Below are 18,158 nucleotides of genomic sequence, written 5' to 3' on the forward strand. Positions count from 1 at the left end.
TAGATGAGCATGTGAATTCCTTTGGGTTTTGCCTAGAAGGTATTTCTGCTTCACTTTATAAGGATAATTTTATGGAATATAAAATTCTAGGTTTATGGTTTCTTTTTCTCTCAACATTTTGAATATTTCACTCTATTCTTACTTGATGGTTTCTGATGAGAAGGCCAATGTAATTCTTAATTTAATTTCTCCATATGTAAAGTGTTTATGTGTGTGTTTTCTTCCCTGACTTCTTTCAAGATTTTCTCTTTGTCTTCGGTTTTCCACAGTTTGGATATAATGTACCAACACTTATTAATTTTGGAATTCATCTTGCTCAGTATTCTCTGAGTTTTCTGAATCTGTGGTTTGGTGTCTGTCATTAATTTTGGAAAGTTCTCCATCATTATTATTTTCAATATTTCTTCAGCTCTGTTCTCTTTCTTCCCCTTTTGATATTGCTGTTACTCATATGTTACATATTTCGAAGTTTTCCCACAGTCCTTGTATACTTTTCATCCATTTTCATGCGGTGATGCATTTCAGTTTCAGAGGTTTATGTTGACCTATCCTCGAACTAATTGATTCTTTCCTTGGCTGTGCTGACTGATCTCAAATGTATTCTCCATTTCTGTTATGATTTCTAGCATCTCCTTTTAATTCTTTCTTAGAATTTCTTTCTCTTTGCTTACGTTATGCATCTGTTCTTGCATGTTGTCTACTTTTTCCATTAGAGTTGTTAACATATTAATCATAGTTATTTTAAGTTCCCTTTCTGACAATTCCATCTGTTTCATATTCTAACATCTGAGTCTGGTTCTGACGCTTGCTTTGTCTTTTCGGACTGTGTTTTTCTTTCCTTTTGGCATGCCTTGTCTTTTTTGTTGTTGTTGTTGTTGAATGCCAGACATGTTGAATTTGTAATGGGAATTCAAATTAATAGGCCTCTAATGTGAGGATTTATGTTAATCTAGCTAGTAGTTCAGCATAGTTTAGTATTTTCTTAGCTGTTGGAACTGGAGGCTTTAAATTTTTCTCAGGTCCTTGCTTTTTTTATCTTTTCTATTGGTGTTAGGCTATCTTTAGTACCATTTCTATGACAGACTCTGTGCCTTGCAGCATTTCACGCATAATCCAGTATTATTGTACTAGAGCCCTTTTGTGATGGTGGTAAGGTAAGATGCGGGGGCGGTGTTGTGTAATCATTCAATTAAATCTCAGTCTTTCATTTGGCCCATGTCTCTGTCCCATGACCTTCACAAGTTTCTCTGCTTATGTAGCTACTCCCCTTTCACCACTTCCCATGAAACAAAAAGTGGGGAAGAATATGAATAAGAAGATTGCCCTTCCTCCACAGCTCTTGGAAAAGGCTCTGGTAAAATCTCTCACTCTGGACAGGAAGGCTTTTGTTAATGAGAAGGCTCTGGGTGTATTTCACAAGGATTACTCTCCTTCCCCTGCCCTCACAGGAGAGGATCTTTTTTGGTTCTTCAGTATGCAAACCGCATCGGGTTCCTGGAGTTAAAGACCATGAAAGGTTGGGAGCCCATCAAGGACTGTGACCTTTGGGAATCTCTCACTTGCAAGCTAGTTCGCACTCAGCCTCCAGTAAGTCTTCAAAATTAAGTGTGCCTACCAGTTTATGGTTCCAGGGGCTTCTGTGTCTGATAAGCAGATCTCAGCTAAGACTCTCTCTGTGTCTGTTCTGTTTCTTTATCTCATTCTGAGTCCATATCTATATCTATGTGTGAGTATATTGGGAATCACAGGTTGTTATGGGATGTGTTATATATTTTTGTTTTCCTATGGTATATTGTATGTAGCAAATACTCAGTAGATATTTTCTTAATATTTCAAAATTATAGAAACAGATATTTAGAAAAATTTATTTGAAGATGAAGCTTGCCTCTCTTCTCCGTTACCACTCCATCACATTAGAGCGGATGCACTTCTATGAATACTGACTCTGGATCACGTGGAGTATTACCACTTACTAGTTCTGTGATCTTGGTCAAGTTATTTAACTTCTTGGTATCTCATTCTACTTATATGTATAATGAAAGCAAAAAGATTTCCTTGTTGAGAGGTTGGTCAGAAGTTAAATGAGTCTATGGGGCGCCTGGGTGGCTCAGTCGGTTAAGCGTCCAACTTCAGCTCAGGCCATGATCTCGCGGTTTGTGAGTTCGAGCCCCACGTCGGGCTCTGTGCTGACAGCTCAGAGCCTGGAGCCTGCTTCGGATTCTGTGTCTCCCTCTCTCTCTGCCCTCCCCAGCTCATGCTCTGTTTCTCTCTGTCTGTCAAAAATAAATAAAAAAAATTTTTTAAAAAGTTAAATGAGTCTATATGAATATATAAAAGCATTTAGAACACTGACTCTCATGCATATTATAAGGACTCAGTAAATGGTAACCATTAGCAGAAAGAACAATAGAATGACTCTTATTCAGTAAAATCTTTATGTCTTTGTGTGACATAGAACGTTGTTTATTATTTGGCTGCTGCCTTTCTTGTTGGGCCTCATCAGCCATTACCCCTACAATGTTAAACTTCTGATAACTCCTTAAGTGTGTTACATCTGTTCATTCTTTGTCTTTCCCAAATACACTGCTGCTGTAGCCTGGGATATCTTTTTCCTGTCTCCAGTTGGCAAAGTCCTACCCATCCATCCAGTCTCGACTTTAACACTGCCTTTCATAAAATAGAATCTTCCAGACAGCCTTAGTGCTTCTCTTCCAGAGTTTTTATTGCATGAGTACATGAATATCTAATAAATACTGATATAACACTATTATTTGTTTTGTTTGTTTGTTTTTTAGGCAGTCAGAGTAGGGACTCTGTCTCTTCATTACTCTTACTGGCTTGGTGTTTAGCATATGGCTATTCAATAAATATTTATTGAATGAATGTAAATAAAATGACTCTGAAACAGGGTTCACACACACGTTCTGTCAGGGCAAAGCACTGACTGCACATTACGACCCTTTCCTATCAACTCAATTCTTCCGTTAGCTGTGCTCCCATGATAGTAGGTCCATCACCTTCTATTCTTGTTAACTGCTTTCCTGTCTGTCTTCCCCACTAGAATGACAGCTACATTAGGGCATCAGCTCAGGCTTTCTTATTTTTTAAGATGCTAAGGGAGGATTTTGTACAGCAATAACTGTTGAATAAATAAGTTTTTTCAGTGTTGCATGGTGGAAGAAAGGGCAAAAGAAGGAAGAATAAAAATTTGAAAGGATAAATTGCAACAGTGTGGTTTATATAAGTAATTATAAAGGAAAAACTTGATGGTTGAAGTAGGTTAAAGTAAGTAAAAAGTATGAGAATTTATATTTTTTGTTTCATTCTGTTGCTTAAAAATGTCAAAGATCCTCAACATTAAAAAGGGATTAAAGAGTGAATTTAAAGGGTCAAATAGATGGAAAACAATCTTTTGTCATATGAAATAATTTTTCTTCCTTTTGTCTCAGTAAAAACACTACAGTATTCCTATGAATATAGAAATCTTGATCATTATTGAAAGATGGGAATGAAAAAATGCAAAATTTAATATATTCTTTTTGTTCCATTTGATAACATAGTGGAATGTGATCTTCTGGATACATATTTTGCTCTGATAGCCTTAAAATCTAATCTCAGCTAAGTGCTTATATATCACTCATTTCAGAGGGAACTTGTAGAATTTCGTGAACAGTGTAGTGATGATAATGAATATGTGTTCTTCTGACAGGTATAACAGAATACAGATAATCCTCTGTTCTTTTTTTTTTTTTTTAAGTACAATGTATGGCAGCCAGGAATAGTATTATCTTTTATAGAAATTATCATAATATTTATATATTTTACTTGAAGAATCAGCTTGACATATCAGTTTGATAGGATGGTGAGCAATATGAACAATTCCCTACTGAAAGTGATTAAATTGAATTTACACTAATGGCGATTATAGGAGAAGCAAGCTTTTCTTTTTATGCTTTTGCTATAGTTTTGCTGAAGTTCATTTTTTTCCTGTTTTTTTTTAAATTTTATTTTTTATTTTTTAAAATATACATCCAAATTAGTTAGTATGTAGTGCAACAGTGATTTCAGGGGTAGATCCCTTAGTGCTCCTTACCCATTTAGCCCATCCCCCCTCCTACAACCCCTCCAATAACCCTCAGTTTGTTCATTTATTTAAAAAAATCTTTTTTTAATGTTTATTACTGAGAGAGACAGAGAGACAGAACAAGTGCTGAGGAGGGGCAGAGTGAGGGGGAGACACAGAATCCGAAGCAGGCTCCAGGCTCTGAGCTGTCAGCACAGAGCCTGACATGAGGCTCGAACTCACAAACTGGGAGATCATGACCTGAGCCGAAGTCCGAGGCTTAACCGACGGAGCCACCCAGGCGCCTCATGAAGTTCATTTGTGATCTTAGAAAGTAATAACTTCCAATTAACATAATCTCACTCAATTTGGAACAAATATTAAAATAACTACTGTATTAAAGGACATTTGAGAAATCTTTATTTAGGGGGCTCCTAGGTGAGCATCCAACTTTGGCTCAGGTCATGATCTCATGGTTTGAGAGTTCGAGTGTCAGGCTCTCTGCTGTTTGCGGTGTAAAACCTCCCCCTTCCTCTCTCTTTGCCCCTCATCTTCTCATGTGCACACGTGCTCTCTCTCAAAAATAATTAAACATTTAAAAACTTTTAAAAGTTAATCTTTATTTAGAACTCTAAGGGCTTAAACTTTTTTTTTTAATGTTTGCTTATTTTTGAGAGAGAGGAGAGAGAGAGAGAAAGTGAGCAGGCGAGGGGCGAAGAGAGAAGCTGACAGAGAATCTGAAGCAGGCTCCACACTGTCAGCGCAAAGCCCAATGTGGGACTTGAACTCATGAACCATGCAAAAGATCGTGACCTGACCTGAACTTAGAAGTTCAACCAGCTAAGCCACCCAGGTGCCTCATGAGGAATTTTTAAAAATGTTATTGTAGGTATCCAAATATCTGTAAAATGAATGGATTTGTATTATTCTTATAAGCCACCAACATTGAAAATAGTCACTATCCCTGAAAAAAAATATGTCCTGTCGTATAAAACATTAAAGGTAATGTGATTTATTGTAAGTGCCCCTTGTATAGGCACATAGTTTATAGTTTTCCTGCTCCTCTAACTTCGTTTGATCATTAATCTCGTTAGTCTAACAACAACCCGAACTACCTTTTCTACTCTGTTCCTTGCTTATCCTTCAGGACCAAAGCTATCTGCTGAAAATAATGTCTTCTATGGGTATTTTCTGTACTTCCTATTACTTTCCTATCCATTGCCTATCCAGAACGTCTTATTTCATTGCTTGTTTAAAATTTTTTTTTAATGTTTATTTTTGAGAAAGAGAGAGAGAGAGAGAGAGAGAGAGAGAATGAACAGGGAAGTGGCAGAATGAGAGGGAGACACAGAATCCGAAGCAGGCTCCAGGCTCCGAGCTGTCAGCACAGAACCCAATGCGGGACTTGAACTCACAAACCGCAAGATCATGACCTGAGCCGAAGTCAGACGCTCAACCGACTGAGCCACCCAGGTTCCCCTCATTGCTTGTTTTTAAAAACAAAGAAATATTGGGGTGCCTGGGTGGCTCAGTCGGTTGAGCGTCTGACTTGGGCTCAGATCATGATCTCACAGTTCATAGGTTCGAGCCCCATGTCGGGTTCTGTGCTGACAGCTCAGAGCCTGGAGCCTGCTTTGGATTCTGTGTCTCCCTCTCTCTGCCTCTCCCCTGCTCATGCTCTGTCTCAAAAATAAATAAACATAAAAAAAATGAAATGTTAACATGGAAATCTATAGCCATTTACTTTGAAAAAGTAGTGTGAAATAATAGGACAGGTATGAATAGAATTGTATTTTGATCAACTAAAATTTTGCTTCCATCAGATACCAGGTATCTGAATATTGAAATCGTAAGATTCAATTATAATTCTCCTACTATCTTATTATTATTCTAACATTGGTAGCAGATTGAACCACGCCAAATACCAACCTGAGCTTGTCAAGTCATGCCAGGATTTCAAAGAGAAAGTGGACTTTCTGGAAAATACTTATTTCTGGATGAGGGGAAATGTAGTCTTAAACTGTCACCAGTATTTATATGGGTTTCCCAGTTTTACCAAAAGTGGTCATAAGTTATTTTTACTTCAGTTTTGAGCTTTGGTATTCTCCCTGTTTTGTCTTTTCTTCAAATTCTCTGAACTCAAAAGGTAAATTTTGCCTATGACATTCTAAGACATTTCAGAACAAGGAACAATTTGGTTGATAACAGTATTTTGAATCACAGAGTTCTTCATGTGGGTGTGTTACCAGAATACTATTTAAAATACTTGGAAAAGAATCATCTACTTCCATGACTTACCTTTGAACCAAAAAAAGTTCTAGTTAAGAAGAGAACCAAGTTTTTCTTTGCGTGCTTATGATGTGTTGCTGTGCTATGCTTTTTAAAATAGATTTTAGTTCACTTAATCCTTTTAAGATATTGAACAGTAGCTACTGCTGTTTCTATTACACAAACATCATAATAGCTAACATGTGTTGATCACTTACTATGTACCATGCGCTGTTGTAAGAGCTTTGCGTGATCTGTCTCAGTTATAGACCTTATCAGGAGGTATCATTGTTAATCCTGCGAGGTACTGAATTTCTGGACACTTTAAACAACTTGTCCAAATAGCCCAGTTACTCAGGGATTACTCTTGAGGTGTTCACACTCAGATCTATGTGATTACCAAGCCTGTATCCTTCTTTCTATGCCAGAGCTTCTCTCTCTCTCTCTCTCTCTCTCTCTCTTTAATTTTTTTAACGTTTATTTATTTTTGAGACAGAGAGAGACAGAGCATGAACGGAGGAGGGTCAGAGAGAGGGAGACACGGAATCCGAAACAGGCTGCAGGCTCCGAGCTGTCAGCACAGAGCCCGACACGGGGCTCGAACTCACGGACTGCGAGATCATGACCTGAGCCGAAGTCGGCTGCTCAACCGACTGAGCCACCCAGGCGCCCCACTCTCTCTCTCTTTTTAAGTAAGCTCCATGCCCAGTGTGGGGCTTGAACTCATCACCCCAAGGTCAGGAGTCACATGCTCTACCAACTGAGCCAGCCAGGCACCATTATATAATACATCTATGCTTATTTTAAAATAAAAATAGCTTATATTTTTCCCCAACTCTTCAAAGTACCGTGTTTGTGTGTTCATGACAAGGCACCCATACCCCCAAAGTGCACATGTATTCCATTTTGAACATTTGAGCAGGTCAGTGTGTTTCTTCCAAGGCCACCTCTGTGTGTGTGGCAGTTGTACAAGGAATGGTGTCAAGCTGAATACACTGCCCTCGTGTATACCTTTGCATAGCTTTGTCAAAAATGCCCTTAGGACGGGGTGTGTCAAATCAGTCCCTCTTGGGTCTCGCAGATAAACTTGCCAACTCAAATGTTAACCTTCAGAATGTGATGAAGACAATTCAGGAGGTTGATGCTTAATGAGCTCTGTGCAGCCTTCATCACACATTTTTCCTACCCAAGTCAAGAGGGTCTGAGATGTTGACAGTGATAATTGAGCCCCGAGCCGAACTACTATTAAATTGTCTATCCGGAGGCAAAGAAATTCAGACGTTCTGTTCTCCATCTCCGTGTCACCTCTGTAGTCAAGTTTTCCTATTAGTGGCCCATATTTTCTTGTGATTTTACACATTTTCTCTGACTGTAAGAGAGAAAGAGAATTTTATTTTGTAATAATGCCAAAACCCATGTGTGTATGTGTCAGCACACTGGACTGCTAGGACTTGGGAATGAGCCAGTTCGGCGATATGCTTGTCATGCGCATTTATACATACAAACTCGTTCTGCTGGTAATGTGCCAGCCTCTGACCATTTGCTGCGCGCATGTGTGTGTGTGTGTGTGTGTGTGTGTGTGTGCACGTGTATTTTCCCCTTTCCACCTAGTTTAAAGATTCCTGTAATCTTATATGTACTACCTTTGGCTACTTCACACTCTAGAAGTTCAAGTGAATGAGTGTTGCTTACTAAATGATGCTGTTTTCGTGATGTCATTTTTTGTAAGTCACAGAAAATTATTACTCAGGAGTTGGCTCAAGAATCGTTAGGCTGCCAGAAAGTAGATATTTGCTAAGTTTTGTTGTTGAATAACCTTATTTTACCATACAGATGTGTTCTGAGTTGGTTGATGTCAACTTAACCTTTGTAAGTTACAGGTCCTTTGATGGTAGAGTAAGGAGAAAATTCTCCATTAGGCTGACTTTCTAAATAATTTTCTTAATTTGGATCTTGTAAAGAGAACTTTTAAGCCACCAACACTTGGACTGAGCAGATAGTTGTGTTGGTGCCTGGCCAGCCTTCCCTCCATCTGTGAGCCAGCTGAAGTATGCCACCTCCTTTCTGAGACCTCCCCTGACTCACGCGGGCAGAATAGATGTCTTGGTTTCTGTTTTCTCCTTATGTACCGAGCATATGTCTAACAAGAGCCCTTTTAAGTATTATCTTGCAATTGATGAGGACCTGCTTCCAGAGTCACCACGGTATTACTCAGTTTCTAAAAGCAGGAGTGATCATTTATCTTCACGTTTCCAGTGCCTGGCACAATGCCAGGAATATGGTAGGCACTCTGTAAATACATGATGAGGAAGGGATGGATGGGTGGACGGCTACTCTGTAGAGCTCATCTTTAAGCAGCATCATGATTCTTGGTGGTAAACTTCGGGACCAAGATTATAATATAATGACACAAACTTTGCAGCCAGATTGTCTCTGTTTGAACCCCAGCCAGCCTGACAAATGTAGCATTTGCACCTTGGGCAAGGTACTTAACCTCTCTGTGCCTCAGTTTCCTATTTTATAAAACAGATAATAATAGTATCTCAGATGTAGTTTGGCAATACACAGAAAGTGCTTGGCATGGTGCCTGGCACATAGTGAGCCGCTCTGTAATGTTTCTGTTCTTATTGTATAACCTCTAAGAGTAGAATTGTTATGTGCTGAGACAACTGACTACTTGAAAAATGTGTTTTGGGAAGCAGAGATGAATGGAAACTTAATTATGCTTGACAAATAGCCCATGGTCTTGTGCTGTGGAAGGATATCTTTATTAATGCCCTCTTTGTTAGGAGTGCGTTGAGGGATGGAAAGCTGAGGTCACAGTGAGACCTCACTGATGCTGCTAATGGAGCCTGGAAGTTTCATCTGGTGGGTCATGGCAGTGCTAGAAAAGCCATAGTTTGACTCTTCTAATTTGGGTGAACACTTGTGAGAGGTAACCAAGAATGAGGTTAACTTCAGAATATTTCTCCAAACCAGGAAGGGGGGTGCTTTTATTTTTATTCTGGAACAGTGGGCATAGACAGGGTAGTTTCAGGCAAACCAGAGTTCTTTACTCATACAGCATACACTTCCAATATACATGTGGCCTGGATGGTGTAGGAATCTTTCTAGTATATTCCAGCTTTGAGAGGCATCTTTACCTTGAAAGTACTCTCAGATGAAGATAAATGGATCGTTTATCCCAACTCCATTGATTTTCATTGATTTAGTGCGTAAAATAAACTACAGTTGATTTAAGGTCTCAGCTGCTATCAACAATCTCAGTGTCAGCTCACTGGCTCTGGGGGAGAACGGTCTATACCTCTTCCCTGTCATAGATTGAAAAGTGGTGGAAGCAAAAGAGGATGGCTTGAATTAAGAATTTGGTGGTTCTTGGGGCACCTGGGCGGCTCAGTTGGTTAAGCGTCCAGCTCTTGGTTTTGGCTCAGGTCATGATCTCACGGTTCATGACAGCACAGATCCTGCTTAGGCTTCTCTCTCTCCCTCTCCCTCTTCTTCTTCCTGTCCCCCTCCCCCTTCCCTCCCTCCCCCTCCCACCCTCCTTCCCTCCCTTCCTCTCTCTGCCCCTTCCCTGTGCTCTCTCTCAAAATGAATAAATAAACTTAAAAAAAAAAATTAGCTGTCCTTTAATCTGAATTTTTAACCAATGATTACATTCCTGCGTCAAATTTCATTTTTTAAGTGGGGAACTGTAACCAATAGAGCTCTGTTAACCCAGGTGCTTTGACTAACTGACAACAGAGGGAAATGAACCTGTTTTGGTCAGCACCCCACTTAAATCATCCAAGAATTTTGCCTCTAAATAAATTAAATAACTCTCTATATCTTTTACTGCTGAAGCTTTATACAAAAAAAAAAGTATAAAATTAGGGAGTTATTTACATCTGGCTTTATCCTCTTGTGAGAGCATGTGGATTTGAGAGCCAGTGGCACCCTGCCAGTGACAAATGGAGGCACAGAGATTGCCTTCCCATCATCCGCTACCTTTTATGGTGTCGAGGGATTTCTTGCTCTCCTTTGTGACCCAGCTGCAAAGCAGCTGTTGTTGAGGCTCCTGCCTTTCCGCTCTCACAGCGCAGCGTTCCTAACCATCCCCATGGGATTTAAGCTTCTGCAGCAAGTGTGTCTACTCAGCTGTGTGAGCCAAGGCCTGCTGGGGGGGTGGGGGGAGACCATCCGCAGAGCCGCTTCTCATGCTTTTGCTCAATAGTTTGGGATGGAGTGATCCGGCCAACTCATGAAACTGGTCATGACAAACAAGAAGCACTCGCTGCACAAACAGCGCAGCTGACTGGTTGGACTGGTTGAGAATAGCTAACATTCAGGGGCTTTCCAGTTGCACGAATTCCCTAAATGGAGATCAAATCACATTGACCACTTTATCCATCCTAGTAGTTTCCTGCTAGAAACCATTTTTTATGAACTTTTGGTGCCATCTTATGGACCACAGAATGCTAATAAAAATTGTGATTTCCCCCCTCTGGTTTAATGGAGGTGTTGACAATAATGACAGTAGGGGTGACGTTTTGGGTATCACTCATGCCTCACCATATGATCAGATTTACCCCCTGGAGTCTGCGCCTTTATGTGACTAAAGCAACAATCTCAATGAGAGTATGCATTTGAGAAATGGGTTTTTAGGGGCACCTGGGTGGATCAGTTGGTTAAGCATCCAACTTTGGCTCAGGTCATGGTCTCACAGTTCAGGAGTTCGAGTTCTGCATCGGGTGAGCCCAAGCCTCACATCAGAATTCTCTTTCTCTCTCTGCCCTTCTCTCTCTCTTTCTCTCACTCTCAAAAGAAAATGTTTTTATTGTTTGCTTTTCCAAGACATTTAACATTTTTACGCATTTATGCCCACCTACTATGTATCTGGCCCTTTGCTAAATGTTGATCAAACGATTCTCCTAAAGTGGTTTACAAGTAGAAGAGATGATAATTAGAATATTTAAGTTGAGTGTCACAACAAAAGTAGAAATCGATCGTTGTTAGAGCACCTGAAGGAAAAGACTCAGTTTAAAGAATTCTGGACAGATTTAATTTGACCAAGACCATAATAGGAAAGTCATCTAAGACATCTAAAAATTAATTGGGGTTATTTTCCCTTCTAATTTTCACTTGGAAACCAAGGGGAAAAAACTTAGGCCTTAATTTTTACGCTTCATTGTAACTTATGTTTTGATTTCTATGCTCTTTTTCAGAGCACTCAGCGTGTCTCCTCCCCTTCTGCTGACATTGTCCCTTCCCTCTCCTTCACAGCCAGCCATTGACGGAGTTGTCTATAATTGTGGTATCCACTTCCTTACCCCCACCCCTCACACTTCCCCCAATTCCTTCTGGCTTCAAGACCTATTGTTTCATAGAAACACACCTTACTGAGGTTACCAGTAATCTCTGTGTCACTAAATCCAGTGGATGATTTTTCAGCATTTGACATAATTGACTATTTCTATTTTCTTGAATTACTGTTTTACCTTACCTTCAGTCAGCCCTTTGGGTTCAGCCTTATTAACCAACTGCATTCAAAACTAATCTTATTTCCTTATCCTAATGTTCTTCCATTATTTACAAGTTATTGTTATTTTGTTTTTTGTTTTTTTTGTTTGTTTTTGTTCTGATTTCACAATCAGGATCCTAGAGGTCATCTTGTTATTACCTCCATCTCCCTCCATCACCCTCTCTCTCCTATTCATCATGTAATTTTGTCTGTACTATCTAAATATCCCTCATGTCAGTCCAATAATCTTTATCTCCATTAGCAACCCCATCACTCTTTTGTAAAAGCCTGGACTAATCTGCCTCCATACCTTCTGTTCCCATTCCAACCCAGTAATCATGCTGCCCTCAGAGTGATATTTACAAAACAGATAATGACACATTGCTTCTTGGAACCTATCCAGTCAGGTGTGCTCTACTTTTCACATGACCCGCCTTTTATCCTTGTCTGCCTCATCCAGGCTCTGCACAGTGGTTTTGTATTCCTGCCGCAGAGATTTTACCTTTGCTGTGTCTCTACTTTTTCTCCCCTTCAGCTAGTTAATCATAAACCTCTTTCACATTTTTAGAGCAAAGAGCAATAAAGGAGCAATGTTCCTTTGAACACCTTTTCTGAGTATTTGGCTAGGTCAAATCACCTGTTCTCAATGATATTCCACACCCCTTGTTTTTCGTCATGCTTATAACAACTGTTGTTTTGGAAGATTCACAAGGGCAAAGGTTATGTTTTTTCACTATTTTCATCACAATTGTTAACACAGTGATAGGTACATGGTAGGTACCCAATACATATTTGTTGAATTAAGAAAATCAATGAATAAATTTAAGGAATTGCTAAAAGTTCATTATTTTAATTGAAAACAGATATTTTTGGAAGTGCCTGAGTGGCTCAGTCGCTTAAGCATCCGACTTCAACTCAGGTCATGCTCCCGTTGTTTGGGGGTTCAAGCCCTGCACTGGGCTCTGTGCTGATAGCTCAGAGCCTGGAACCTACTTCAGATTCTATGTCTCCCTCTCTGTCTCTTGCCCCTCCCCTGCTTGTGCTCTCTCTCTCTCTCTTTGTCTCTTTCAAGAATGAATAAACATTAAAAAAAATTTTGGGAGTGCCTGGGTGGTTCAGTCGGTTAAGCGTCTGACTTTGGCTTAGGTCACAATGTCACAGCTTGTGAGTTCCAGCCCAGCGTCGGGCTCTGTGCTGACAGCTCAGAGCCTGGAGCCCCTTCAGATTCTGTGTCTTTCTCTCTCTCTCTGCCCCTGCCCCGCTCACACTCTGTCTCTCTCTGTCTCTCAAAAATAAATAAACCATAAAAAAAAAATTACAAAAAAATTTAAAAAGAAATACTTTCTAAAAAAATTTTAAACACTTTTTTTCTATTTTTGTGATTTAAAGGTAACCTACACACATTACTCTAAAGTCTAAAAATAGCCAGTTTTAATATTTAAAATGGTTCACATCATTTTAAAGTAAATTGGGAGTGCATGGGTGGCTCAGTCTGTTGCGCATCCAACTTCTGCTCGGATCATGATCTGCCAGTTCGTGGGTTCGAGCCCCACATCGGGCTCTGTGCTGACAGCTTGGAGCCTGGAGCCTACTTTGGATCCTGTGTCTCCCTCTCTCTCTGCTCTGCCCCGCTCATGCTCTGTCACTCTCTCCTTCAAAAATAAATAGACATTAAAATTTTTTTTAAATAAAGTAAAATGTTTGGGTATATTTATCTGTAATGTAGTTATAAATTTGATTCAAACAAAATTTTTACTTCACCACAACTTCATCAGACATTTTAATAAAATATCTGAATATTACTTTCATCAACCAATACTATAGATGGAGAACAAATTATGGTAATATGTGGGTTTTAACTTGACATTGAGCTTAGTATAACAAGGCAGTGTAACAGACTAAGGAATTTGCCCAGATGGAGTTTAAGATGTGGCTGTATCCTATCAAATTAATTATCTCACACTGAAATGTTACTTCAGTGTGTGTGGATGACCTCTTTAAGCTTGAAGGGAAAATATGCAAGTGAACAGATGTAGAAAGGAAATGAAAACTTGTAACAGGAAATCTGAGTAAGCTAAACACCTTCAGTTATATAATATTTCAGAAATTAGCTATTTGTATTTGAACCTTAAAATCTAACTTTTTACTCATAATGTCAATGCTGTCAACAAATAGTTTAAATTTTTAAAATTATGTTAAGTATCTATGAAAAGCAAGTTAAAGTTATTTTAAAATATATACTTTTTCTTTTGTTGAAAGCATTGAAATCTAAAAGTTATTTTTCATTTTTGTCTTTTTTCTTCTTCCTTCCTTCCTTCCTTCCTTCCTCCCTCCCTCCCTCCCTCCCTCCCTCCCTTCTTGGCATTCTTGCAGGTTTTCTTCCTTTATTTATCATGCAGGGTACCAGATATCTGTTTTTTTTTTTTTTTTTCCCCTCCTTGCCAGTGCTTGGTCTGCGGCCTCCTATCTGCCCAGTCTTACCTAAATTAGTTCTCCGTACTCTTGCCCTAACACCTCAATCTAGTAGAACTTGATTACTCCACAGTGCATTCACTTTCCTAACACCTACCCTTTCCCATGTGAATAAGTCAACATGCATTCACTTAGGTGCCAGAAGTCACACATGTGGAATAATCTTTGACTTCTGTTTTTAGGTTATACCCATACCCAATCTATCTTCTACGGATTCCAGAGCTAACCACATCTTATCACTTCCACTACTTTCACCCTAGTCTTTTTTTTTTTTTAATGTTTATTAATTTTTGAGAGAGAGAGAGAGCACATGCTCACATGCGAGTGGGGGAGGAGCAGAGAGTGAGGGAGACAGGGGATCTGAAGTGGATTCTGTGTTGACCACAGACAGCCCAAAGTGAGCTCAGACTCGTGAACTGAGAGATCATGACCTGTGCCAAAGTCTGACTCTTAACCGACCCTAATCTTTTTCACGGAGTATTAACCATCTAAGAAGTCTCCCAGTTTTCTCTCCTGTGCCTCCTACACTTTTCCACCCAAAATGTAAAGTGCTTTTGTAAAAAGGTAAGTTGGATCACATTGTATCTTTATGTAAATTCGTCCATGGTTTTCCTTCCTAATCAAAAATTCTGGCACTTGTTTTAGCATCACATACACTAAAATTGAACTGATACAGAAAGGAATAGCATGGACTCTGTGTAAGGATTACACACAAATTCGTAAAGGGTTCCATATTTTTTGAAGTTCTCAGAGTCTGATCGACTCTTTGCTGATTAACACCAAGGAAATGATATGAATCAAAGCAACATGTGGTATCCAGTATTGAAGCTGTGATTTTCACTACCAAAAAAGAAAAATTAATTCCAAACGACTCCTAGGCCCTACACAGTCTGGTCCTTTGTGCCTCTCACACTCATTTCCTGTGATTCTTGGTGGAAATTACCCCATTACTGCCATATTGGTTTTCTTTTTAAGTCCTAACTCTAAACATCCTAAATCTTTGCATGGTTCGCTTACTCCTTTACTTAGGTCACCTCTCAAATGTCACAAAGGTCTTTCTGGAACAATTTATCAAATATCATTCTACCCTTCTCCCATTTGTATATTGTTCTCTTCCCTTAGTATGTATTAATTTTCACCAAAGTACTTAAGAGTAACTGACAGTGTCACCTCCGGATGTGTAAAACTATCCATTCCATCACTAGAATATGAACTGCAGGAGGGCAGAAACTTTGTCTTGATTACCAAGACCTGGAACAGAACCTGTTTCATGGCAGTTCTATGAAGTGATATGTCACATCTCTGAATCTCTTACCCTTTTTTAGTAGGCTTATTTCTACTGTGTTCTCAAGACAATTGAGTTGGACAGGAACACATCACTACCTTTTAACAGTCTGCTCTAGATATGTACTTCTTTCCCCCTCAGTCTTGAAATACCAAGGGATGGGGTGCCTGGGTAGCTTAGTCAGTTAAGCATCCAACTCTTGATCTCAGCTCAAGTCGTGATCTCAGGGTCGTGAGTTCAAGCCCCGCATTGGGCTCTGCACTGGGCATGAAGACTACTTTTAAAAAAATGTAATTAAGACATAAAGTACAATTTCCAACCTGCTTATTTCATTTAGCAATGGGTCATGGAGATCTATTATAGTTTACATAAGTTTTTGCAAAATTATTTTAATAGTTACATAGCATTTCATTGACCTTTGCTTAACCAAGTCCATGCTGATGGACATTGAGTTTGTATAAACTGTACTGCAATGAAAATGAATAGCTGCTCCTTGGCATTTATATTTTCTTAGAACCAATGCCTAGAAATAGAATCGTTTGGCCAAAGGTGCCGGGTGGCTCAGTCTGTTGAGTGTCTGACTCTTGATTTCAGTTCACATCATGACCTTCTCAGTTTGTGGGATCAAGTCCCGCCTTGGGCGCTGGGCTGACAGCATGGAGCCTGACTGGGATTCTCTCCCTCCCTTTCTTTCTCTCTGCCCTCCCCAACTCATGTGCATTCATCCCCTCTCTTGCTCTCTCTCTCTCAAAATAAATAAACATTAAAAAAAAAAAAAAGAATTGTTTGGCCAAAGTATATCTATGATTTAAAAGCTTTTGATACATATCAAATTGCTCCCAAGGAAGGTATTACCACATTTTTATTATTTTTTTCTATGTGTTAAATGAGTACCTGTTTTTTATGAATCCACAGCAGTATTGAATTCTGTTATTTTGTGGAAACTTCATTGATAGATGAATAATGACATCTCAGTGCATTAATTTGTATTTTTAGGTAAATTGAATATTGAGTAAGTTGACCATGTTTTTATAGGGATTTTAGCCATTCTTTTTTGGTATTTGCAAACTGCTTATTTGTGCTTATTATTCCTATAATATATATGACTTTCAGTCTAGAGACTCAGCTGTATGTGGACAATCCACTTCTTTATCTTACTTGAATGAAATTCAGTCCATTACAGTCTTTCATCCCATTTGGTCAGCCATTTAATTTCAGCTAGTTCCTGTGGCCTCTTCCCCTTCCAAAGGTTCATGTAAATCTGAGAGGCTCAATGCTGTTCAAAAAAGCTGGGAAAGAGACTGCCCTGTTCGAGTTGGCCTAAGTTGATACCTTTAACTTGAAGTCTGATGGCTCAGCAGTAGAACTTGGGATTTGGTTTCAGGGAAGTTTGCTCAGTTTGGGAGTTTTTGTTCTGGGATCCAGCCTTGCCTAGGCAAACCACAGATCATCCTTCCCTGTGGAGTTCTTGCCATGCACTCCATATGCTGCCCCTAAACATTGTGGGGCACTCCCTGTCACTGCTAGCTTCCCTCAGTGTCATTTGACATAATTTTTCAATGAGCTTAGGCCTTATACAAAATATTCCAAGTGTATTCATGCAACTTCTGCTTTGGGATGTTTAGGAAAAGAGGTCACTACAGGCCTGGCATTTATAGAAAGGGGGACTTGGAGGACAATTTAGGGAGGGAAAACATAAACTAGTATCAGTAAGCTACTCAGCCACATTCATTTTTCAGTCTTATTCTATTGTATTTTAAAGCTTTTCAGAAGAAATATTATTCCATCCCTAAAAAAAAATGTCATGGTCAAATTTTAGGTGTCTGATATTTTGATGGGGGAAATATTATAGTAGTATGGAGATGAAATATTTCTTCATGAAAGTTACCACGTCCCCTGTCCTGTTACTTTGCTTCTAACTAAAGTTAGCTCTGGTTGATAATATATAATGACCTGGAGGGATATGAGAATTAAATGGTTTGATATAAATCATCTTCATTTGTAAAAGTTGAAGTGCTAGTGATTTTAAATGATTTTTTTGTATTTTGAGGAGGAAACACTTTTATTTCCTAAAGACACTTCATGTATAAACACTGTGGTGTTAAAATAGAACATCAAATAATTCTCTTTCCATTTGTAAATGATGGTCTTCACAAATTAACCCTTCAAGAGTATCTTTTTAGTTACTTTTTGCACTCATCAAACCACATTCATGTTTAAACAACACGTTTACCAAGCTACACAAGCTTTTGGGCCTGTTTTAGCTACTTCCCTTTCTTAGGTATTGTCCATATAGGTTGACAATTGAATGTGAAATGAAGATGTGAATTTCATTGGTTGTGAAAAATGACCAGCATTCACAATTATCAAACATCTTCAAAGAGTAAACACTAAAATGTATGGAAATGGCTGCTAGATATACAACTGCAAGAAGCTTCCATACTGAACTTACAGCAGCCTTTCAAGAAGAAACAGGGACACTAGAGGGAAATTGTCTGGTTTGTTTTTTGTGTTATTCCAACTGGTATTCTTATGAACACTGAAGACACAGATAGTCCCTGGTTACAATA

General features: G+C 39.1%; 1 protein-coding gene and 1 non-coding gene across 2 annotated transcripts in view; both read left to right on the plus strand.

Annotated features, from left to right (window-relative positions):
- Window positions 1–18,158, plus strand: part of TMTC2 (transmembrane O-mannosyltransferase targeting cadherins 2) — a 403,012-nt gene that overhangs the window by 290,710 nt on the left and 94,144 nt on the right. The gene's annotated exons all lie outside the window — the stretch shown is intronic.
- On the plus strand, window positions 14,940–15,042 carry LOC115519558. Its single transcript, XR_003970564.1, has one exon. It is a non-coding gene; the product is annotated as a U6 spliceosomal RNA (small nuclear RNA).

The sequence above is a fragment of the Lynx canadensis genome, chromosome B4 (genome assembly GCF_007474595.2).
Source record: "Lynx canadensis isolate LIC74 chromosome B4, mLynCan4.pri.v2, whole genome shotgun sequence".
NCBI classification, from domain to species: Eukaryota; Metazoa; Chordata; class Mammalia; order Carnivora; family Felidae; genus Lynx; species Lynx canadensis.